Below are 24,811 nucleotides of genomic sequence, written 5' to 3' on the forward strand. Positions count from 1 at the left end.
CAGAGGCTCTGGGAGAATGTGTAAGGAATTGCATGAGTCCAGAGAGGATCTGCGAGGTGTGGTTCTGTAGTAAGTGGGCTTGTTTCAGCCCAGGGGCTCGTTGCAGTCTGATGTAGGGCACGAAGGGCAGTGTTGGCCCCTGACATGGAGGATAAGCCCTGTGATTCTGGACCAGCAAGTGATGTCCCAAGAATACTTACTGTATCCTGCTCTGCATCAGCTGAAAGAGAGGGTAGAGCATGTAGGGAACTACTGTTTTGCCTGGCTATGCGCTTCTGGTACTTGTTGAAGTAAAAGTTGGTTTCTAGAGCCCACATAAAATCCATCTGTGTGTCTGAGTTATTCCTCTGTACCTTGGGAGATGTAAACATGCGGACCTGTCCTTCTCTGGAGGCATTCAAAACCAACCTAGACGTAATTCTGTGCAACCTGCTCTAGGTGAACCTGCTTTACCAGCGGGTTGGACTAGATGGTCTCCAGAGGTCCCTTCAGACCCTGACCTGTGATTCTGACCTGGAGTTAGATCTGAATTGTGGGTCAGCATGTGCTTAAGCCTGTTGGGAGCCTGAGAGGATGGTACTGGTCTGGGGATGGGGGACAGCCAGACCATGATGTCCTATTTTGAAGGAAGCCGGTGGGGAGGGTCATCTCAGGTGGTGCTAGAAGAAGGGCCGGTGTTGGTGCCTACATGGGTCAAGAGAAACCCAGACGGTGAAGCTGGCTCCCCCGGCAGTGGGAGTGGGCACTGACCAGGCGCTGTGATTCTGCTGGGTGCACAGGTTGGGGTTCTGATTTTATTGAGATGTTCTTTCAAGGGAGAGGTACCTACCAAAGCTGTAAGTACCTATCGGGCTGGCAGCAAGTGGATGCTCTTTCTGCCTGGGCAGAGCTGAAGGGCTGTGAGTAGCTGTCACCTCTTTTTCTGGTGGTGGGGGTGATGCACCGGCGCTTGCACCCTGTCCTTTCCTGCCTACGCTGCCAGTGCTGCTGTTCCGCAGCTAGCTTTTCTCAGTGTGGCATTACCTGTCTCGTCTGTTTTGATGGCTATGTTCGAAATATCTTGCTGCTGATTATGCAAAGTATCTGCTTTTCATCATCACATCTTTTTGTGTGAATGCCATGTTGAGTCTTCAGTATGGATTTAATATTTCTTCAATATTACATGTTAATTGCTTCCAATTCTCTATTGCTTCATCTCTTGGCCACTTCAACTTAAATTATTATTATAGCTGCTCTTTTGTGAAATGTGTTATGCCTGGTCTGATTTTTCTTTTCCATTTCATTGAAGCACTTGGCAGCTTAAGTAAACCGTCTTGCCTTATATATTTTGTTTAGAACAACAGATTCCCATTAAATCAAGTACGGGAGTTTGTTTAGTTAATAAGGAAAATGGTACAGCACTACTGAGTGGACAATACGCTCTGTTGTAGCCCACAGCACTAAACTGAGAACGGTACATTTCTTGAAACTTGAGGCTTGCGTGTTGATTCTTAGTTCTCAAAAAAAATTTATTACTATTCTCTGTGCAGAATTCCGTTATGGCAGGTAATGTGTACTATTCCTCTAGATATTAGCCTTTGTATAGGGGAAAGGGTATGGAGTTCTCCATACTCACATTGAATGAAAAGTGCTCCTTCAAAAGGCTAATGAGTAAAACTGGACCTCAGCAAGTAAAATACATCAAGGTAATGTGTCCCTTAAACCCTGACTCTTAAGTCTGTATTGATCTTCCTTCAGTGGAGCAGGAGTTGCTGCTGGAGTCCTTCTGAATTGATGCTGAGTGTCCTCATGTCCAAAAGAAAACTCCTTCTGGAGGACAGACGGGGAGAGAGGTTGTTGAGGCACTGTCAGATGGGAGTGACTGGCACAGAAAGCTGTGCAGGTGGTGGTGAGTTTTATCTTGGTCCTCTTACAGAGCTTGGAGCGCCCCAGGGTGTGTTGGTGACACAGTGGCAGCTCTTCTGAGCTTGTCCTTTCCTTTGGGTAGCAAAGGATGGGAAACTTCTGCCTGGGTGGGACGTGTGGGAGCTGGACCAGGTGAAACAAAGGGTGGTGGGAAAGGTGCCTGATGAAATGCTGGATGTTTTGTTTATTGAGACGACTGTGCCTGAAACAAAACATGCTGATGCTTCCCCGCAGCCTCAGACCACTTCTTTCCTGGCTGGCTGGCTGTGCGAATCCAGGTCCTGCTGTTTACCCCGTGCAGAAACTATTCAGCTGTAAAGGGGATGAGCTCATAGAAGGACTTGTGTGAGGAAATGCAAGATCTCCCAAAGATAGCACAAAATTGTTTCTTAATGAGTCTTGGGTACAGCATTTCATAAGGGACCTTCGGAAAAGTATGAAAAGTATTTGCCTTGGTATCTTAATAACCTCTCCGGGGGAGGGAGCAGTCTCCTTCTCCTGCACGGCTGCTGCGAGCCGGAGCCTTGGGTTCCACCGGGGTGAGCAGCCCCTCTGCCTCCTGCATGCCATCGCTTCCACCCCCAAGTGCGGCTGCTCGCAGGCTGGGATTTGAGGTGTCTTTTGTAAGTTAGCGTTTGGAAAGGAAACCAACAGGCTTCGCTGGATGCCCATGAATTGATCCAGGTGCTTGTTTCTAATGCAGACAGTAGCTCATTCATGAGCATAACCCAAAGAGGATGTAGTCAGTTGTATCTTTTTTTTTTTTTAACTGAAAAAAGTATTTTTGTAAGTGATTTAAAAATGGCATTATTAAAAAAAAAAAAAAAAAAAACAACAAACAAAACCCAAGCAGGTGTTATGCTAAAATGTGAAGTGCTTTTACAGTCTCACAGCATATCTTTTTTTTTCTTTTTTTTTCTTTGCGTTACCATTACCAGCAAACAGCTGATCATAATGGACTATAAGGTGCTGGGTTATTGCTCAGGTTTATGCTGCTGTTGGTTGCATGCTGACTATAAAAGAGTTCAATTATCTTAATAGTTGCAAAGCAAGGAAGCATAGGACATAGGACCAAAAGCATGGGTTACTATTGAGATGTTATAACCCCAAAATAGAAGATAAATATGCTAAAAATATCTTTCATTTCCATTCCTACTTATCCCTTCTTAAAATAAACAAAACCAGCATTAAACAAGTATCCATTTGTTTTTGGAAATTTCTAGAAAGTGCTGGAATATGAGAGCATGAGCTTGACAGTGCTACCAGCCTGCTGCAAGACCACATGGAAGCGCTTAACTGAGTGAAGAGACAAGTTTCTTTTGTTTCAGATGATAGGATATTATTTAAAACTGATTGCAGCTTGTTGGTTTTGAAGTCAGTTATTTTCAGCCAGTAACCTCTAAACGCCGCCTATTTCAGTTGTGTCTGCTCCGCGCCTGCCGGGGCTGGGGGAAGGAGAGAGGGGCAGCCGAAGCAGGGGGCAGCGTGCCCTGTGCTGCTGTGCCTCCCTTGCACCAGATGGTCCCACCCCGCAGCACACTTGCGGCTTATCCCCTTCACATTCCTCAATATTACTAATTTTCTCTTCCATAAATCATCAGTTCCCTTTCCTAGCAATTAATCATTTCACTTATTTTTTTTTGTTCTATATTTAATCCTCCCCGTTCATCAACTCTCTTGCATGTTAATCTTCCAATATGAGAAGGGTTGTTCAGATCCAGTTCAGAAGCCAGTTCAGGTCGTGTCAGTGTCCCCTAGTTTCCTCTCTTTATTTTGGTGACTGACAACAAGACTGTCTGGGGGAAGGAGCAGTACTCCTGCCCCTGCCTGCCCCGCCCCCCCCCCCCCCCCCCCCCCAATGGCAAATACAACAGGCTGACAGTCTGGGGTGGCTTTACCCTTTAATTATTGGGTCAAGACTGGCACATGAGGCATTTATGCTCTTTTCCAAAGTCTTGTTGAGATGGGAAACTTGTGTCCAGTCCCTTTTTGCATCCAGATGGACTTTTGGCTTCCCTGGCATCAAGGGGAATGAATTACTATTGGGTAAATCACATGTTGTATAGAGTATTTTCTTTTACATCTGCTGAGTTTTAATTGGTTGAAATTTATTTTCTTCTTGTGTTGCAAGGTAGAGAAAGACAATCTCCTCTCTTCCCAGTTAATTTTCTAAAACACGCAATTTAAGCAGACCAAATGGAGCACCTTACCCAGAACGGGAGCGCACCTTCCTCCCGCCCAGCAGCGCTGCTGCAAGGGTTTTGCTGTCTCCCCTTTCCTTCTGCCAGCCGGTGCTGGGGTGCCCCTGTTCAGAGCCGGGCACAGGGTGGCTGGGCAGTAGCCCCGGGCTGTCCTACCAGCGCAGGAGGGTAACCCAAGCCATCCTCAGTGACGCCACAAGATGTCACTTAAATTGGAGAGGTGTTTGTCAAAAGATGTAAAAGCCGTCACTGTGGATGTGTTTCTTGGGGTGGGTGTGGGTTGACAAAGCACGGGAGAGGTGTCTATCAGCGGAGCGGTCTGATGGAATGATAGCTCTTTTGTTCCAAGATATAACTGTAGCGCATGCGTAGGCTCCCGTCTGCTTTATTTTACTTGAATTTATTTGAATTCTACAGAAAACTTTTAAAAGCCACATCAAGTTTCTTAACATTTTTCAGAGCAGCCGCTGACTTAAAAACGCTTGGTGAGCAGGATGAAGGGACGTGCCGAGGTGTTGACACCCGCAGCAGCAGTTGGAAAGGAGGGACCCAGAGCGCTGTGCCCGGTGGTGTGCAGCTCCCTGGGGGACAAACCTTGCCCGGGGAGCCTACGAGAGGGTGCGTTGAGGGGATTTGTAGCTCAGTGTTTGAATGCCATATCGTTGACAACATGTGTTGCCTGCATTTCTTATCATTCCAGTAACTTCCCACCTCTCAACTGCAGGTTGATAGTGGTGCCCTTTGTGGACCTGTGTGGGTGAATTCTCTGTAGTACCTAGCGTTGCTCTGCCTTTAACGTGTATACCCTAACTGCTCAGATAAAATAAATTCATTGTACTTTGCTGCAGCTGTCAGTGGAAGGAAACTGTGCATTTTTCCCTTGAGTGTTGCGAGTTTTTCTTCAGTCTTTCTTTCTTTGAAAGCCCTAGTAGCATGGTACTTTTGAGATCGATCTTTCTTTATGGAGGAAGAATCACTTTATGCTTTTCTTGTGTTCAGAATTATGCAAAGCAGTTGCCGAGCATAAATGTGCAACAGTAAATGCTGTAGAAATGTACTTTACAAAGATTCCACCGTTAACCACACTGAAGAAAACAAAAATGCAAGGTTCTTCAAATCGATGTCACATGCAGGAAGTGACATTTAAATTCTTACTCATTTAAAATTAAGCTTTCTTACCATTTTCCTTTTTTAAAGCGTTGAAGATTTTCCATTAGTTAAAGGGTTGTCTTGCAAGCCTTCAAGAATAAGGTTTTAGTTGGTGGTTTGGTTTTGGTGGTTTTTTGTTTGGTTTTTTTTTTTTTTTTTTGTGAAGAGGCTTGGGCTATTGGGCTTTAATTTAGAGATGATGGTATACTTTTGAGTGTGAGGGCCGTGTACATCTAATTGGCTATTTGAGAACCGGTGTTAGAGGACTGACCTCAGAAGCATTAGGAAATGGTAGTCCCGCTGCTTATCTTTACACTTCATAAAAAGCATTGTTTAATTCTTGGAAGAAGAGGGTGTTTCAGTCTCACTTAGTTTTCTTCTTTGTTCTGCTTTGCTTTGCTTTGCTTGTGTTGGTGTTTTTCCTGGTCCCTTTCAGTGCTGGAATATAGTATTGAAACAACTGTATGTTTTATGGCTTTTACTCCCAAGTTTCTAATTTTTTTTTTGGTCATGTGGAAGCCTCATGTTGAGCCTCCAGTAAACAGATTTTCTTTAATCCAAACAAAAAGCAAGGGCTGCGACATGCAACCAGTTTTGGCTGTGAAATTGAGTCAGAGTCACTTGCACACATCCAGTCCCAGCAGCAGTGAGCTTGCGCTTGCCCAAGTGTTGTTCTTCCCCACTGCTCCCAGCTGAGCTTGTGTCCCAGCAACGAATGACATTCAGGACTCCTCTGGATGGCAAGCTGAGCTGTCAGTCCCCTCTGCTATTCAAGTTGTCCAAACAAGCTTTTCCTCCTTCCTTTTTGAAGGAGTGTTGCTGGAGTAAACATCTGTCCTTCCTCTTCGTTTGAATTGCTGATCCTTTCGCATGCTGGTTGCGCTGTGGATTGAACACAACTGTCAATGCTCTTCTGAAGCATGAAAGGACAATGCATTTGTTTCATTTCTCAGGCATCTGCCAGAAGTATTTGATAGCGTTGAAGTGTTGAGATGTTATCTCAATCACTTAAATTCCGTGCTTCAGTAATTCTCCATTGCTAGTGTTGAAAACAAACCCACCAAATTTAAAGTATGAACTCTCTTTCAAATGAAATACAGCATTTAATGTACTTTTGGCTGGTAAAATTATCACAGTTGCTAATTGGTATTATTTTCATTGTTACTATTGCATCATCTTTATCAGAATATGTTTGTGTTTCTTTCATCTAGCACTTCTCCACAGCGTTGTGGAAAAATAAGTCTTTATCTCCTGTGCATCTCCTGTGTGTTACTCTGTCAGCCAGAAGTGTCTCTGGTATCTTGGAAGTATTGGAAGATTTTAAAATACAGTCTATTAAAGAAAAAAAATAATTAAGAGATACTCTGTTTAAAAAAAGAAAAAGCTAAAATCCTGTTAAATAATTAAGATGCTTTGGGCTTTATCAGGATTGACAGTGTTCTTGCCATAATATACATATGCAAAAACTGTAAGAAGTTTAATATTTTATAGCAAGGATAACTCCAAAACCTAAATCTGCTGGCTTGTTTCTATGGTAACAAATATTGAAATATGTCTAGCCAACACTGTAGGTCCATTCCCTCCCCTTTAATTTCTGTCTATGGGTTCTAGGAGTTCATTAAAACTGTAGAATCCTTTTAAAATTGGTGTGTTCTGTTGTAAAATTCCTTAAGATTAATGTTGAACATAACTTTAAATTTCAACATAAGCATTTCTTTGAAAGGGATTTCTAAGACTGCATATTCACCAATCTGGTATTTTTGTTCTTCATTGGCAAGTTGATTTTTTTCTTTTTCCTGTGCATGACTATAGTTAAAAAATGGAGTTTCATTCTATGGATTCTGCTGAAAATATTAAAGACTGCTTAACTGTAGCAGTCTGGCTGGAAGACAATAGCAGCATGAAGTCAGCACCTGCAGCATTAAATTTAGTGGTCAGGACCTCTTGGCCAGAACTGCTTCTTTGGGGTCCTGTCCTATGCTTAAGATTGAAATGATGGCTTACTGGGAGCTTCAGCCTTCATTTCAATTAATGACACTTAACTTTTTGTTTATTACAGTATATTTTCTAGGTATCTGATTTAAGCCACTTTGTGTCTGACATCTTCTGGTTGTTTTTCTTATGAGGGCAGCCCAGCAGTGCTGGGAAGCAGTCTGAAGTGCTGGCTGTGAGATTCCATTTCCCCAGTGGTAACTCAAGCCACAAGCACCTAGTCCCAGCAGTAAGAGAAAAATTTTGAGACTTTGAAGTGAAACATCAGGTTGATGCAACATTTTGCATCTGGGTGACTAGCCAGCATTAGATGCAGCTGGAAGCAGAAAGGCTTCCTCCCTCCACCTGCGGGAACTCTGGTTTCTGCTGGGATGTAGTGAAGATAATGAGGCAACAGAAAGAAAATTTCAGAAACTCGTATTTGCGCTTAACAGCTGTGTTTCAGGAGCCTGTGGTTATGGACTAAATGCATGTTTTCTCATCGGGCTAATAGCAACCACCCTTTTTTTCCTCAAAAAGACTTGTAGCTGGGGATTTGGAAATCATACCCAGCAACCTTAACTGGTGGCTTGAAGGGCAGAGAAGTGCAGCTGGAACCAGTAGCTGAGGTACTCAATAAAAGCAGAAGGTGGTGTCCAGAGAAAATGCAGTTCATTCATTTGCATCCTTCCAGAGCAACAAGGAAGAAAATGGGATATTTAATGGGCAAAGGATTATCTCCACAGTCCTGTGCAGGAATGAGCGATTTCAGTGCTGAGCTCGAGGCTGGCATAGGCAGAGCTTTCCTCCGAGAGCCTCAAGTTGGCAGTTCTGCTCCTCAGGCGGAGCCAGGCTGAAAGAGCGGGGCGGTATATGTGCACAAGGGAACATGAAAACAAAACAACAGGCATAAATACTATTCAGCTGGACTGTGAGCAAAATATCCTGTCACCTCGCAAGTCCTAGGTGAATCTCCAGAACCTCCTTTTATGATTGCAAACTTCACGTAGAAAAAGAATTGAGGCAGCGTTCAGTGAGGAAGTTGGTTTGGGTTGGATATGGTCTTGCGTTCATGCACCTTCACGCTGCACGGTCAAGGACAGCGGTGTCCGCTCTTGGCAGTATTTTGAACTCCAGAGTTTAGCACAAATCCATCAAAAAACTGTTGATCTCTGCAATGAGCTTCACCCAAGGGACAATAGGTGCATATTCTTGTTAATCAGAAATAGCATTTTCCTGCAGGGCTGCTTCCCCCACCCCACCACCTTTTTCTTTTTGTTTTCATGATGAAGTTTTTTTTTTCTTTTTTTTTCCTTTTTTTTTTTCTCCAATAGAAAAACAAACAACCACCAGTCTCGTAACTACAAGGTGAAACTTGGCTTTTCCAGACAGAGGTGTGAAGTCTCCGTATGTATTTGTAGAGTGCCTAGTACAGGGAGAGTACCACCTGAGTCCCTTGGGAGCTGGAGTGAAAGCCTCTTTTGTTTATGTTTTTATATCCGAACACAAATTCTGAACAAAATTTTCTGAATTAAACTGACTCAAGACTTGCTACAAATGTATGAAAAAGTTCTGCTCTTTCATTTCTTGGGTTGAGTGTAGAACTTGGTAAAACCATGGATGTGCTCCAGCCCAAAATATTTTTTTTCTTTAAAATAATCAGTTTTTCTTAAATAGGTGCAAGAATATATCTAACAAAACAAGTTCTGTTTTGAGGCTTTCACACATCGTACTGATGGGCTTGTCAAATTTATTTTCAGGAAAAGTGAGCAGGATTATACATGTGCATGAAAGCTGTGAATACTCCTGTTCCATTAGGCTTGTAATCTTTTGCAGGCACAGCAAGCCTGCTTACTACAGCACGGCCAGTTGGTTGCCGTCGGGAAGCTTTCGCGATGGACAAATGGTGTCCACACCAGTTTTTCCACCTTACTTTAAAACATCTGGTATATATCAGGGTCCTACACACCCTTTTTGACTCTCGGAGCTGTGAAATGAAAAAGCAACTTGTGTTCTTCTGTGATCAGCTCTCACATTCTCATATGGTGTCTGTGCGATCAGACACATCAAATTATACTTTGACTTGCTCCTACAGTTTGAGAAGTACTATCAGGTTTAGAGAAACCGCTCAGTGAAATCCTGCAGAGAGTGAGTGTGAGTTGAGGGGAAGCGGACATAAGAGGTAAGATGCCAGTGGTTATATGGTCTGCTCAGTGCAAGGCACAGGCAGAGTTCAAGCCACGATTGCTGCTATTAACCTTCACGGCATTTGCACAGAACAGGAGTTGGTGGTTTTGCACAGGTAAAGTCGGTATTTCCCTCAACATAAGCAATCCTGTAGGAAGAGGCATACCAGACGATTAAAGAATAATAGGCAGCGTGAGTGCATGCAGAGAAAATCTGCTTTGATAGGGGAGCGTTTGTTTGCTGCAGGAGTTACGTAGCCCCTTGTGAGAGGAGAAACAAGGATTTGTAGAACTGTATTCATTTTAAATGCCTCTGAGCGCTTGGTGCTGTCCTGATAACGGGGAATTTTTTTTCTGGTGAGTTTTTTTTGAGACCTACAGTTTGGAACAGAAGGTGGATGGTACAACTCCATAATACCTTTTATGTGATATTCCCAACCATAACATTACTGAGAGCAAGTCTCCCTGCCCCATTTCCCTGCTGATTAAAAATTCAGTTCCTTATTTTTGAGTCCTCTGGAGGCGAAATTTCGAGAGGTCAAGGGTGGCTCTGTTGCAGCTTCTTTTCTGTCCTCAATTTCCTAGCCTTATGGCAGAGTGTTTTTCTCTGTAGTTACTTCTGCCATAGTGGTTGAAGACAGAAAATGTTTAGCTTAACCCTGGGGCAGCTCAAACCTTGTGCTGGATTAATTAAAAGAATTGTGCTATGCCCTCCACAGCTGCAGAGTGTTTGTGGGGGGGAGAAAAGGGAGGAGCACTGGGGGGGGCAGGAGGACTCATCCTGCCAGCCAGTATCCCTGCCGTCAGCGGGAGATCCCGGTGTGTGAGGAGAGCAGGTATCGGCTCCCAGATCTGCCACGCAGCTACCTGAGCTGAATTTTGCCTGCAGCACTCTGTTTGCAGGGGAGCTGTTCCACCACCAGAGTATTTTATTTTCTAAAGTTGTTTCAGTCCCCTTTTCCATCCTGGGGAAAAAAATAAAAGCCCTTTGGAAGAGGGGCTAGGTAATGAGGCTATGAGTTTCTCCTCCATGTTACGTACTTCGTACAAGTTAAAAGGCTTGTTCTGCCTTTCATCTTGTGGACTGTTTTCTGCAGATATTTCCTAACTTTTCCCATGACGTTTTCGCCTGGTTCTTCAGAAGGTTGTACGGACTGAAAGAGACTATTGTTTCCGCAAGAGCGCAAGCATGTGCACATCGGCTAATCTGGTTGGTACAGGATTTCAGGAGTGGGTGTTGGACTGAGGAACGGGATTGGGATGTGTGCAGCTATGAATTCTTGCTAACGGCATGCTCTCTTATGCTGTAAAAAATACTGCATTTCACTTTCTAGGTTCGCCATTTGTTTTTCTCCAAAAGTTTAACTCCAGTACCATGAGATGTAAACAGGGAAATGGTGTACAGGAAGATTGCAAAAACTTTGGTTAGCAGAGATTGGAAAGCTGGTTCAGTTTTCAGTCCTGTGCCTGGATAGGTATCAGCTACTTGATTGCACAGAGACTCAGAACACGTATTTTTCACAAATGTCTTAAGTTTAAAATTGATACTTCATTGTTTTTCTCACTTTCTCCTTCCCTGCATTTGGATTTTCATTTTGAAGTACTGGATACACAAACAAATACTCTTTAGCCTGGCATTTAAGAGGCAGACTTTGGCAATCAAGATGCATTTGCCAGCTCTTGAGACACTGCAATCTGAACGTTGCATTTACAACAAACACTTTCTGCAAAGTAGTTTGCATACAAGATATCACATGGTACGGATATGGTGTTTTGTTTTTGGGGGGTTGGGGTTTTTTTTCAGTCAGATGGTATCAGCAGGGAGCAAAGAAACCACTCGTGGTTGTTTTTGTTTTACACCTAGGATCTTGTCAGATGCAACCTTGCCGCAGATTTTTTTTCCCCTTTCAGGAGCATTACCTAGAAGATGATGCTGGGATAACTCCAGCTTCCTGGTGGTGACCCAGATCTCTGCTGGCGATGAGATCTCATCTCCACTGGGCACAGAGTGAGAACAGCAGTTGTGTTTTCAACTACTGATCCATGGGCATGTTCCCATACGGTGTTTCCAGGCTTGTCAGCAGCCTTGCAGCGCCTTGGCTATTGCTGCTGACGTGCCCGTGTCTGGCGGCAAAAGGCGGGGTTTTCTTCCATGCTCTGGTTTCATGTAGGTCTCATAAGAGGGTGTGAGGCAACTCCAGGATGTTTTTACATACTACTTTTATGTATGTGTGAGACAGCATAAAAATCCATGGAGTTTTTTTAGCAGAGACAACATTGTATAACTGATGATTCACTGTATCTCTGTTCTAATGCAGTTTCCTTGCTTGGTCAGGAGTAGTTTCTGTTTGTGAGTGACCCCTTGGAACTAAAAGATACGGGCTGGGAAGGCTGAGGCTTGCTGGTAATTTAAGATCTGATGAGGATTGATACTGTGGTTTGTTGATGGATTTTGTCTGGCTGAGATGCTTTTTGGTGCATGCACAGGAATTCCCAGGTGTTGATAAAAGCACTTGACCATAGCCAATTTTTCCCCAAGAGGGTAGGGAAGGGAGATTGTGAAGTGAGAAGGAGTTGGAGGTTTGTCTGGTTACTTTTCATCTATGGGCTCTTTTATTTAGCAAAGTTTCACCTGGAGTCAGGTGTGGTTTTAGCACCAAACTGTGTTGGCTGTCCTTGAAGGGTTTTCCAATGCTTTCACGGGACACGGCATGGGTCAGCTACCTTGCTACACAGACCACCTCACTGCTTGCCAAGTGGTGTTTCTGTAATTGCACCTCCTTTTCAGCAGCTCCTGGGCACGGTACAGAGCACTGGAAGCAGTCTGCAAAGCTGCCTTTTCCTATCCGAGACCCCTTTTGTGTTAGACTGAGTCCTTGCTGCTATAGCCAGGAATATTTGAGGCGTGTTTTTGCTGACAGTTTTCTGCTCTGCACTCCTGTGAGGATTGGATGTAGGGCAGTTTGGAGGGTTCCTAGCAGTGGAACTCCCTATTTACAGTCAGCGAGTTCATTAGAGCCCTAAATTATTTACCTTAAAGAATTCAAGCCCTGAATTATTTACCTTTAAGGTCTGTCTTCCTGCATTGTGCATTTGGTTAACTGTAGACCTGTGCTCTGTTATATGCTCTGAATGTCTAAGGCAGTGTAGTATCTAGGGTGGTTCCAGCTATTTGCTGTTAATTTTAATTTTGTACACAAATATGTTACGGTATTATAACTGAGGTCAGAGTGCGGCTCAGTGAGGTATAAAAAGGATTTCTGTAGACCTAATTTTTAGTCTTGTGAATGCATGGACAGCTTCTGACTACGTATCACACTCTCCTTTCTCTCTGCAAGTCCTCTGCCTTGTGCCAAGCCTCCAGCTGTATCTGCAAACCCTGGGCAAATGCCCTCTTCAGCGTTTTGGTTTTTCCCTGCTGTTCCATGTTTGACTCTATGCTTTTATTTATGGCATACTACTTCAAATCCTGCTGAAGAAGTTTGCCATTTCCTCACAGACTTACTCTGTTTATCAGCCTCAGGCTTGAGGGTTTGACAAAGAATTCGGGAAGCGTGGTCACTTTTTCATGGGAAGAGAGTTAAAGCAAGAGGACGAAGGATCTTAAGGATCTTACAGCCTTGCTGCTGAGATGTCTCCGTACGTCGTAGTATTTCATGTACTGGAAATACAATTCCCTTTTGCTGCGAGTGTTCATTAGTTTTGCTTGAGAGAAGCCAGGGTTTCAGGCTGGTTAGGAACTTGCCATTAATGGCCACTTGGGAAACGCCGGGTTTAAATGACTGGAGCGGCACTGCATCAGAGCTGCATGGCAGCTCTCCAAGGCACGGCTCATCTGCCTGAGCACTGAGAAGGGGTGGCAGGGAGTGGCGGGGTGGCTGCTATCTTCACTGCCAACACCTGTCAGAGTTGTCCTGTGCTGTTATCCCACAGCCCTGGTGCATGGTCAGTTACGTCCCCTGTGCTGAGCGCAGCAGGAGAGGGCAAAGAGAGCCGCTGCGGGCAGCGCTCGCCCACCACGTTCCCCTCCCTTTTTAGTGCTTCAGCTCATCAGTGTTCTGTCTTGCCAGTATAGCTTTGGTCCACCAAAGAAAAAAGACAGGAGGCAAACAAGTGGCAAACAGCGTCCACTGGCATCGCAGAGGCTTGAACATGATTCCTTGGCAGTGCTGCAGCTGCACAGCCACCGTGAGCCCTCTGTTCCTAACCAGGTTGTCACTCTCTCCCCATCCTACCTCCAGTTTTCTCTCCCAGTTAAGTGAAGTTTCTTGGTTTGACCTATTTTTTCCTGCTGTGCCCTGGCCCAGCTCTTGGCTGCTCTGTGTTGAGTGTGGATGGCTCCAGGCTGCCAGGGCTGTGGCAGGGAGACCACCTGGAGCAGGGGAGAGGGCTGATCCCTTTCCTTGCTTGGGAGGTGGCCCTGCCCGGTCAGGAGCAGATGCCAGAGGCAAAGGCCAACTCTCTTCCTCAGCCCTGGACTAGACCGTGCTCTTTGCTTTTTTGTGTCACCTGGCTAGTCCTAGGTTTAATCTCTCAGTTCCAGTGGTTGCCAGAATTTGTTGAGTCTTTCCAGCCACTTCTTTGGGAATAGCTCAAATCAGACCCCTGCAACCAAAACCTTGCAAGAAAATCTTTCTGGCAGACATCCATGTCAACGATGGACAGAGTATGCCAAATGCCTGAGCCCTGAAATCACAGGATGGGTATCACAGCCGTATCTTGCACCCCAAGCAGTGTAGTTGTGTTTAATTCATATGCCCTTGTGGAGGTAGGCATGGGATCACATACAGATGGTTGAGTTGCATCTTCTTAAGTGAAAGGGTTTGTTTTGTTTGCTTTCAGAGAGGGCAGTGAAATACTGACATTAATGGCATTTCCAGTACTGAAAATCTGGTGTCATTTTTTCTTTACTTATGATGTGTCTTCTGGCCACTCAGGGAGGCTGGTGGATTTTTTTGAGGTTTTATCTTCAACTGGGTTCTACCATGTGGGCTTTTTTCTCCTTATTTTAAGTGTGGAAATTTCTTATATGAAGTGTACATCTTGGTTCGTTGGTGTGTTGGCAGGAGAATTCGACACTGAAGCATAAAGCTACTAATATGTGAGGTGAGGAGTAAACACAGACACCGAAAGACCCTTTCGAGAATTTTAAGCAGAGTCACTACTTAAATAATGCTGTAGGTACAAAGTTCAGGGAAATTGTACGATTAAGTAATTTACCGTCAATGTAATTTTGCAAGTATTATTTTTACATTGCTGCTGCGGTTATTAGTGGCATGTATTTACTGTCAAAACTGAAAGAAACTTAAGCAGCTCTCTTTTCCCCTGTATTTCTGCTTTGGCACTGGTCCCAGCGCTGCCAGGCAGGATGCTCTGGGGAGAAGACAGAGGATGCAGGTGCAGGAGACCTGTGTTCCTCTGCGCAGCTCTGCAAGTGATGGACTGTGGTACCTTGGCTGCCCCTTTAAGTTGTTCTCTTTCACTTCTATTTGGTCAATAAGCAGTTTTGGGGAAAAAACTTTTTCTTGTTTAATACCTTTATGACACATGGCAGAAAACAAAAGACCTAAATATTTGCCTGGAAAGTCATCTGCTGTAATGCAAATAATAGATGATTGTGTGCAGTTAATCAATTTTTTCTTTTGTGTTGTTTTTCACACAGAGCGATGAAGCAAGAGAGAAGTTTTTAAAAACAGAAAAATGTGATTGCATAAACATCATTGTTGGCAGGAGGACTTGGTGGATTCAGGTAATAATGTGACACCACTTTTTATTACGCTTTAAAAACTGTCTAGGTTTCAGGCTGACAGTGGCCTTTTGTAAGGGATTGAGGGGTAGAGGAAAGTGACACAGTATAACAAGACCCAGTGGCTGGCTGTTAAATTAATTCAGAGCAGGCGAGAGAGTGTGAATGCTCCCACAGCATGGACGATTGCTGCACAGGGCAACACGGCTGGGGCTGCGGTAGCTTCCTTCCTTAAGTCAAGCTATTGAATCTGAGGCTGTGTTTTGGGATTTTTTTTTTTTTATGTTTGGGTGTGGTTTTTTGAGCTTTGTTTTATTTGGGGTGTTGTTTTTTTTTTGTTTTGGGTTTGTTGTTTTTTTTACCCTAAGAGATTTTCTAATTCAACCTCTTACAGCTGCGTCAGTGCAGGTAGGGAAGCTCCATGCCGGTTCTATGGAAGAAGGTCAAATGATCAGCTGTCCCTTCAGACTCCACAACTCTGAATCTATGAATATTTCCCTTGAACTACCCCTTTTAAAAGATTTCTGGATCAGAGCAGATCATTATCTGCTAAAAGACCCAGACCTAGACCTTTATTGCTTTAGAGGACTACTGCTAGTTGTTTTCTGTGTGTGAATGAAGACAGTTTGTTGTTGCATGGTTGTAGGAAACCTAATGTGTGATGTTTAAGCATGCTACTAATATGTTTGCAACAATCTTTTCTTAAAATAATGGACTTTACATGTTCAGATCCTGTTTTGTAGGAAATGTAAGTTGCTAGCTAAAATAAATCTCTTATGTTTTTAATAATTTTAATTATTTCCCCCACTGAGGGGGAGGGGGGGATGGGGAGTTTGCACTGTTAATTGCACTCCACATTTGTAATTGAGGCTATATCCTACCCTCAAACTTCTTAGGCAATCCCAGTGAAGTCATCAGGCTTTTCACAGGCGTACAGGTTTTCCCCGCTTGTATATGATTCCAGGATAATGGCCTACAGCGCGTTTTTTCATGTACTGATTTCTCAGACGTACAAGGAGATTCAAAAAACATGCACCCTTTTCAACATAGCCTCTTGCTTTCCAGCACCAGCTGGAGAGGTTCTGCAGGATTTTATCAAGAAGCAGATCAGCAGAGCTAGTTGCCTTAGACTGAGCTGTTTTTAACTAGCGAATCCTTTGCATTTTCTTTGTTGGGTGCTAGGTGGGAAAAATGCAATTGTGGCTTTGCCTTGCTATAGTCATGACCAAGAAGGGTGTTTAAATAGCATATGAATGGGTGTGGATTTGATATTTCCTAGAGCCAGCTTCTTTTTAGCATTAAATTGCATACTCCAGGAAGATAGTTGCTGTATCAACATTGGTATAATGACACATTATTAAAAAATCAATATCCAGTCATAGAAACGAGTCCTGGTGTAAGCAGTTGGGTGCTTACAGCTGCGATTTGTATGTATTTGCAAATGTAATGGGCTTTTTTCCTTGTAGCACTGGTAACTTGGATAAACACTGTATGTGTGACTCATTGCAGAGTATAAACTTATTTTAAAGGAGCAAGTGTGGGATTTGTAGAATATCCTATTGCTTGCATCCCTGAATATTTGCATTAGGTCATGATTAATCTTAAATTGGCCAACCTGAGAGGAAAATTACTGCTGATCTCCCATAGGTGATTTCAGAAATAAACAGAAGGATGGAAGTGCTTTACAAACATAAATAGTAGTTAAAATTTATAAAATCATAAAGCAAACATATGGTACAAGGTCTTCTAAAATATAACACTTGAAAGCTTTTTTTATAGTTTCACAAAGAGCTTGTTTAGTTATCACAGGAAAAGTAAATATTTTCATTCCTTTTTCTTCACCTCTCTCTCATTCCATTCCTCTTTCTTTTTCTCTTTTCTCCTTTTTTGTCTCTTTTCTTTTTTCCCCAGAGTGTTCTTAATTTGGTGGGATGGGGAAACAGCACCCGATGTGCCTAGAAAGCCCTACTTGGGAGCCGGCGATAACAGTGCTAATTGTCCTCCTGTTGTTAGGTTCATTCTTGATGTCCTTCTGCAGTGTTGGGATGGAGTTGATGTAATCCAAACTGAACGCTCCCTGTGCGCATGTGTGCGTGAGTGAGATGCGATGGGAACTGCAGCAGTTCCTGCACTGGTCAAGAACACGCCTGTTTTTTAACGTGGTACCCCAAGCATCGGTGATGAGGGATGTGATCCCTCTGTGTGTGTGTGTGCACGTGCACAAGCTCATGGGGTGCAGCACAACACAGAATCCCCGCTCTTCTACCACATCCTTGGTGGGGCAGCCACGGTCCCCAGCTCTTTGAGCATCACGGTGAGGAGGCGAGGCTGCTGCTGAAAGGGGGCGAAGGAGGAAGACGGGAGTGGAGGAGTGGGGGGCCGGGTGGGGAGGGAGAGCCGGGGAGGAAGACACTGCTCCAGAGGGAAATACTCTGTGCTTTGCAGTTGCTTGTGTGGATAGAAACCAGATGGTGCGCTGGAACACCCGCTCGCTTGGGCGGCAGCGGAGCCAAACATATGGTTAATGGTTAGGAGAAAGAGCTTTGCGAGCCAGGGCTTTGCTGACTGCCTCGCATTACAGATTGTTGCAGTGTGTCATTACATTGCCAAACTAAGTGCTTAATACCCGCTGCGGGCGCTGGGCAGGCATTTGCAGGGAGGATGCTGAGGCTCCCTGGGCAGGGCGGGAGGCTGACATCACGTGCGTCCCCCCGCCACACCCCCCCATGCCCCCTTTCCTCACTGGAAACGCCATAAATCTCCCCTTTTACAAACTGAAACCTACAGCAGGCAGTTTTCCCATTCTGCAAGTCTTTAATCCGTTTATTTCCAACAGCGTATGGTTGGGTTTGCCCTTTTTTTGTGCCTTTTTCTTTTTGGTCCCTGAGCAGCCTAGTTCACCTAGGCTGCAGCACCACACTTACATGCCCGGCATCTGAAGTTCCTGCTCTGGGATCTTTGGGCGACACCAGGCCCATGTTATCTAAGGAACTGCTGAGCTCATTCATCTCCTTTTCACGGCCCGCTTCCTTTTATTTTTAGCCAAATCCGTCAGGCCTGACAGGCGGGTAATTTGAGCCAGAGAAAGGGCAAAGCTCCAGGTCCTTTCCACAAAGCAATTCTTCTCCTCCCTCCTGGGAAGGCTCCAAACTTGGCCTGCTCCAGGCAGATGGATTTGTTGAGTCATGTGAGATCATTTACACAAAAACACAGCGAGGCAGTGAAAAGGAAAAAAAAAAAAAAAAAAAAAAAAGGGGAAAGAAAAAAGAAAAAAAGGTGGGGGGAAGGGGTGGGAGAGCGTGCGCTGCTGGGGCTGCTGCAAGCGTAGGAAATGTGCTGTGAGGCAGCTAGACAGAGGAATGCAGCAGATTCATTCTTGTATAAGGTAATGTCTCGTTTATAGTACAGGGTGGAGCCAGCACGGAGGAGAAATCACTCAAAAACAGATTACGCATTTAAAAAATTCTCCTTTAAAATAAATAATAATAAAAAAACCCCAACAACCAACCAACCAACAAGCAAGCTGCACACACAGGCGCGCAACAAAGACGGCGTTGTTGACAGCACCGGATTACAGTAGCGGTAAACTCCGGGCTGGGAGGTTGCTGGAAAATGAGTTTGCTCCGTGATGCAACCAGAGTTTGCTTTGTCTGGCCGCCAGCGCAAGCAGGGCGGTGGGGACGGGGAGCCTGGCGGGAGCAGCGCGCACTTTGCTCTGTCCAGGGATGGCTTCGGGCGGTGGGGAGGGATGGAGGGAGCGATGCAGGATGCCAAGCGGGCAGGCTGTGCTGGGGCGTCATTCACAGCAAAAATGGGTGGGTGTGTGGTGGGGTGTGTGCACGGAGAGGGCAGGGGAGAGCCTCTTCTTGTTTTGGTTTTGAACTGGTTGTGGCATGATTTTCATTACATCAGGCAGTAAATTGCATTTATTCAGTTGAATGTTGATTTTGTTACTGTTTGCAACCTAAGCTAACCCCCAGTGTGTTGGGTTTGTTTTCTTTAAGTGGGTGGTAAGAGAGAACATCAAACTTGGGGCTTTTCAGATCTTGATGCATCCAGGAGAATTAGGTTGGGTTAATTTATGCAGTGTTCTAACAAGATGTGTTCAAACCTTTAAATAGACGTGGACTGTATTTAAATATTGTTAATGTAACTTCCAGTTACTCCAGATTTCTTAGCAAGGCAGCATCTGAATACTAGTGTTTTGTCCCGATGATTAAAAATCAGAGCAGGGGCAGAAACTGGAACTGAAAATTGGTGAATATGTGCAATCAAACAAGTCTGAGGCAAAGCATTTAATTAAATTCTCAGCTGCAGTTAAGGAACTCATGGGAGCATGTAAATGTGGGTTTGTATTTTAACTTGACCCTTTCCCCCGCTGAGCGGCATCTTCTCCAGACTCCACAGCGGTGTCCGCTGAGGTGCTTTCAAAGGTTTGGCTGGAGCCTGCCTCCCTGTGCTTGACCTTGTCTTCCCCTTTTTTTCTTTTTTTTTCCTTCTCCCGCTTCTTTTTTACACTTTTGTCTGAAAGCTGGCTAGCCTTCCCAGCCCACTTGCCCTGCCGGGCTGTGTCGCTGAGCACGCTCGGCATGGGGAGAACCTTCACTTCTTGTGCTTGAGAGTTTTCTCACTTGGTGGAAATCTTTTGTCTTCTCTCTCTCTTGATCAGGCCGCCCCTCGTTAATTATGTTGAAGGAGCACTTGGCAGCACCCCACGTCCCGGCTGGGGTCCCACGCTGCACAGACCCACATGGGGTCCTGGCCCCTCAGCTTACAGCTGCTGTCCGGGGCGAGGATCAGCAGAGGGATAAAGTATAAGGATGAGAAATACAGCCAGGTTTGGGACCTGGATTGTGCAGTAAGCGGCGGCTGTAGCATGGCAGCTTTTCACAAGGAATGGCTGTAGATTGCGCTAAGGTCCTCGGAAAGGTCCCAGAGAAGGACAGCGTTGTTATTTATACTGTTTACATAGTTACTGTAAGTTTCTTTCCCCTCTTCCCCAAAATACCTAATTATCCTACATTTTCTGTTGCTGTGAGCAACATTTCCCGTAGTTACCCAGAGTGGCAATTCCAGTTAAATTCTCACTTTATAAAGCTAATCTCCCAGCAGTGGCTGTGGGATTTCCAAAAGAAAAAAGACATTTGTGTGTGAGGAGCCAAAGTTTTAAGATTTTTGTCTTAGTGGACAATTCTGCATAACTCCTCTGTTAACTGTTTGCATTCGTTATCAGTTGAGAGCTCAATAGCTTCATCTCTATTTATGACATTTAGAAGACTTGTAGTTTTTTAAATTACCCTGCAGAGTGCCACACTCCCCAATATTCCTTTTTCTGCTGTGAAGGTGCCGCATGTGTTGATTTTTGCATCTTTGTGTTGGACAACCAGCCTGACTAGACAGATTTCAGGAACTGTTCATGACCTGACTATCGGGAAAATCAGCTTTACTTTTCCTTCCCCTCCTGTCATGGCTGCTCAACTTCCTCCCCTTCTTCTAAAAGTGTGTTCTCTGTAAGATGCTATCAGCCCTGTAATCCTTTATCTTGCTTCTCCTATCATTTCCATTCTTCGGCTCCTACTGCCTCTTCCTCTAGCTTATGATTAGACCAGAATTTTTTCTGCTGCTGGCATCTTCCCTCCTCGTATGTACTGTGACGCTGCCTCCTTTGGGATCTGAGGAAGGATGAGTTTGGATTTCTTACATATTGGGTCATGCCCCGCGCTTAGCTTCAGTTTGGACAGGTAGAGAGTATCATCTATGGTAATTTTTCTTCCATTGCTGCCTTAAGCAACCAAGTCTCTTCTCCACCTCGGTTGGAGGATGAGCAGGAGGTCCTCAGGCTCCTCCACTGCGGACCTCCTGCTGAGGTTGCTCAACCTCCTGCTGAGGCTGCTCTTTTCAAAGCAATGCAACCCGTAGCCAGGGGTTTGATTGCTTTCCTCCAGGTGTGAGATTACTATATTTCCTTCCAAAGACCTTATTCTGTACCCTAATTGTATAACGTTCCTCAATCTGAAGTTGTGCCAAGGAGAGATGCTCTGGGAGCGAGGTAACCTTCTATGTTTGAGCTAAAATTATCCTACTTGACAGGATCAGATAGCAATTCCCTCCCACAGAAAACTTGGGAAAAATTTATAATTCTCTGTGGTGTGTGATATCTAAGGTGAGTGGGGTGGTGACCTCCCTGTATTGCAAATGTTCAGTTATGGGACTTATGAAAGAACCTCAAAATAAATAAATCTCTAGCCTGACAGCTTCCCCTTACAGAAAATCGCAGAAGTTATGGTGTAGTGGTGGCAATTTCCTCTTCTTCATGTGTACAGGTACAGGGTATCCCAGAGGAGAGGCAAGATTTGTTCTAAACAGATTAATCTAAATTTCCATGGAGATTTTTAAGGCATTAAATCTGTGTAAATTTTTCTCATCCAGCAATGAGCTAGTGCAGCGGTGAAGCGCAGGACTGTTTGTAATGTACTTGGAAACCTAGCTGTTTTCTAGCTGTGGCCAGATCCCATTAACTGTGATTTCCCTGCTTCCTTTTTCCTCCTTCTGGAGGAGCCTTCTGGATAGCGGCTTCTCTTAACAGCTTGTTTGGAGAATCTGCTCTGAAAATCTCCCAGCCGCTCCGTTCCACTCCACTCAAAGCAAGGTTGGAGCAGTTTATCACCTCCTCATCAATGACTTCCATTTCTGCTAGAAAGTCTCCGTTGGCCATAGACCGAACAAGTTTTAATCTCTTTCCCTTCCGTTTGGTCGAGCGCAGAGGTAGAAGTCCTTTTGGAGATTAAACTTGGCCTGTTGGTTTAGCGAGACATCAACCCAGGCAGCACAGCATGTATAAAATATGCTTCTTTAATTCCCTTGGAGCATCCTTAAGAATCCTTGAGAGTTATCTGAGGGTTTCTAGCAAGGATGTGTGAGCACCCTCTGACACTGCCCTTACAGTAGCAGCTTTTTCAAGTTTGTGTTAAAAAGCTTCACATTGTTTTAAGGCTCTGTTCACTCCATTAGCTTTTCACTGATAGTTCCTGTAGCATTACTAACGGCTAACGTGAACCTTTCAGTTTTAGCCTTGATTCTGTTATAAATTAAATTGGTGTCAGCAAAAGCTGCTTCTGATCACATGGTGTAAAAAGATTGATTATTTTTTTTTTAACCTGTTTGCAGCATTTGTGCAATTAATGGGAACAAACTGTTGCTCCTTGATAAATTTATTCATGTTTAAAAGATATTTGGGAACCATATTTGGCTTTAAGTTGACGTATCACAGCTCTTCGAGGCATTTTGGTGCCTAAATAGCTGGGATTAGACACTCTGATTACTCATGCCAGTTATTTTCCTGTGTCCATACTGAACTGTGTGTGTTACGTAAATATTTTTAGTTATAGGCTTGTCAGATTTGTTTAAGGAAAAGAGATGTCCTTATTTTTCAGAGGTGTTTATCTGTGAGTGAGTGGAATTACATTAATGTTTTTTTCTCAGCTGATCAAATTCTAAGTGCTAAGATGAAAGGCCCACTATTACTTGCAAAAGTAAGACTTGCTTTTAGAGGAGTAGAGTAATTCATCTTCTGTATCTGCTTCTCTAATTGCAGCCTGTAAAGACCCTAAAGAGTCTTGCTAGTCAACGATTTCCTTACTGCAACCAGTGAAAAATCAGATTTAAAATGCATTTAACTGATGTTCAGTTCCACATCTGATACCTCTTGATTACTATGGTCACAGCATAAATAAATACACGTGATAGCTTACTTGATCATGCAAGTGTTGAATGTCTTTCTCCTTCATCAGAATACTTTTTTATCAAGGATACCTGCTGTTACAATGCCTCAAGTTGTTGATTAGGTAAAGGGAATGCCATACATGGGAAAATAAACCAGCACCCGCAAGGTAGCTACATAATAGGAAATAATGAGATTTCTTTTAGCAACTTCAGCTTGTTGTTTTCTGTTTGAATGCCTTCTCAAAATTAATAATAAAATACTAAAAAATAAACTTGTCATGCCTTCTGGGAGGATGGCATAAATAATTAACATGGGATATATGTTTACTCGTTTTTTGGTTCATTGCTTATTGGCTTCCATGTAGTACCATGAACAGGTTAGAAGCGCCTGCGGTGGGCTTAAACTGTGCCGGACCTGCTCAGAGCTGTTGCTGCCCTTCTTGATGCCATTCACTGTGATTAACTGTGTCTGGGTGGATGGCAGAACCCAGATGGTTACGACAGAGTAATTTTCTTCTCCTTGGATGTGCTGCTTGAGCACAAGCATCAGTGAATCCCCTTCTGCAGCCAGTGACTCTGGAGGCAGCAGGACCACATGCTGCTCCTGGGGAGGGCATCTTGCATGGGTGGCACTGCGCTGCCGAGGGTATACATGGCACGGCCAGCCTCGCTCAGCTGTGCTTTTTGAGAGCAAGAGGTTAAAAGGACAAGGGTAAACCACGGTCTGAAGCAGACTCTTGCATCTGGCGGGTCTGTTCTTGGGTGACACTCATTTGGTTACACAGCTCAAGTGCAGCAAGAGTTTCACCCCTGCCCACGGGCTGACAGTCACACACCCGATGAGAAGTTATTTTTCTGCTGGGTTTTGCCCCATGTGAGTGTTGTCATCGGAAATAACAGCAAATAAAGGGACGGAGGGTTATGGGGCATCATGACCTGTTCACCATTTAAAATAAATCTTCTGTGATTAATTCTCTGTGGGGCAAAGGAAGAGAGGAGTTCATGCCCTAAACTCTGGAGAATTTTTAGTATTTAATGCCAGTTTTAACCCTGAAGCATCAGTGAGTTAAGCAGAGCTCGAAGTACTGCCTTTAGCCTTCATCAGGAAAGAGTGGATAGCGTTGCTGGAGGAGTTGTGGCAGCAGGGAGTTCCCACGTGCACGCAGTGTACTTCTAGAAGAACTGAAGGTTGGTATTTCCAAAAAGAAGTGGAGACACGTGCGAGTTTGTGACGTATATTTTGATTTTCAGTACAGTAGGTGGCAGGAGAGACAAAGCGACAGCTTGGCTGAAGTAGCTGTTTGTCCATGTGTTGCAATAACAAATGAAGGCCGTACCACGTCTACACCCAATACCCTGCAAAAAAAGTGGCATTGTACTGCCAGATGTTCTTCTGAGATCTGTCATCTGTTGTGGTAAACGTGAGGACGTAAGATGGGAACGTTAGGCACGTGTTGCAATGCCTGTGTTAAATGCCGCACTGTGCCTTGCATTTCTATGATGTCTTCTGGTAGGCGTCAGGGACTGAAGGTTTCATGGCAGACTAAGCCAGTCCCAGTTAACGGCTGTTCATCCTCTTTCTCTCCCCACGGTGTCGTTGGCCAGGACTTCCCCCCCATTCCCTCTTGCTCCAGCGTTGGTGCTTGTGAAGCCATGGTACCATGAGCTGCTTGATGGGTTAATCCAGCCAACAACTAACTAAACTAAAGACGTGGTTGGATTTTGTGCAGCTCAGCAGAACCATCTCACCTCATGCTGGTGAAACTAGAGCTGAGGCAAATGAGCAAGTGATAGGAAAAAGGGACTGGTGGCTTCAGGCTGCAGTAGAGCTGCACCCTTGATGTGCCACCCCTGCCAAACAGGATGGAAGACTTACTTCTTCAGTGGATGGTGAAGTAGATGCTGGAGGCTTTTTTAAGCCAGCATTGGAT

The 24,811-nt window shown here is 44.4% G+C and overlaps 1 protein-coding gene across 4 annotated transcripts in view; it reads left to right on the forward strand.

Moving 5' to 3' along the window:
- The window catches only part of BACH2 (BTB domain and CNC homolog 2), a 196,862-nt gene that overhangs the window by 26,761 nt on the left and 145,290 nt on the right, over positions 1-24,811 (forward strand). For 2 of the 4 annotated variants that reach the window (XM_056342598.1, XM_056342600.1), the window contains exon 2: positions 15,075-15,161. The exons of 1 other annotated variant lie outside the window; for it this stretch is intronic. The gene's annotated coding sequence lies outside the window, so the exon portion shown is untranslated. Of the gene's footprint in view, positions 1-4,605; positions 4,725-15,074; positions 15,162-24,811 lie in introns of those variants that run through there. One more of the 4 variants, XM_056342601.1, reaches the window with a different exon arrangement.

This window comes from Falco biarmicus, chromosome 6, assembly GCF_023638135.1.
Source record: "Falco biarmicus isolate bFalBia1 chromosome 6, bFalBia1.pri, whole genome shotgun sequence".
NCBI lineage: Eukaryota > Metazoa > Chordata > Aves > Falconiformes > Falconidae > Falco > Falco biarmicus.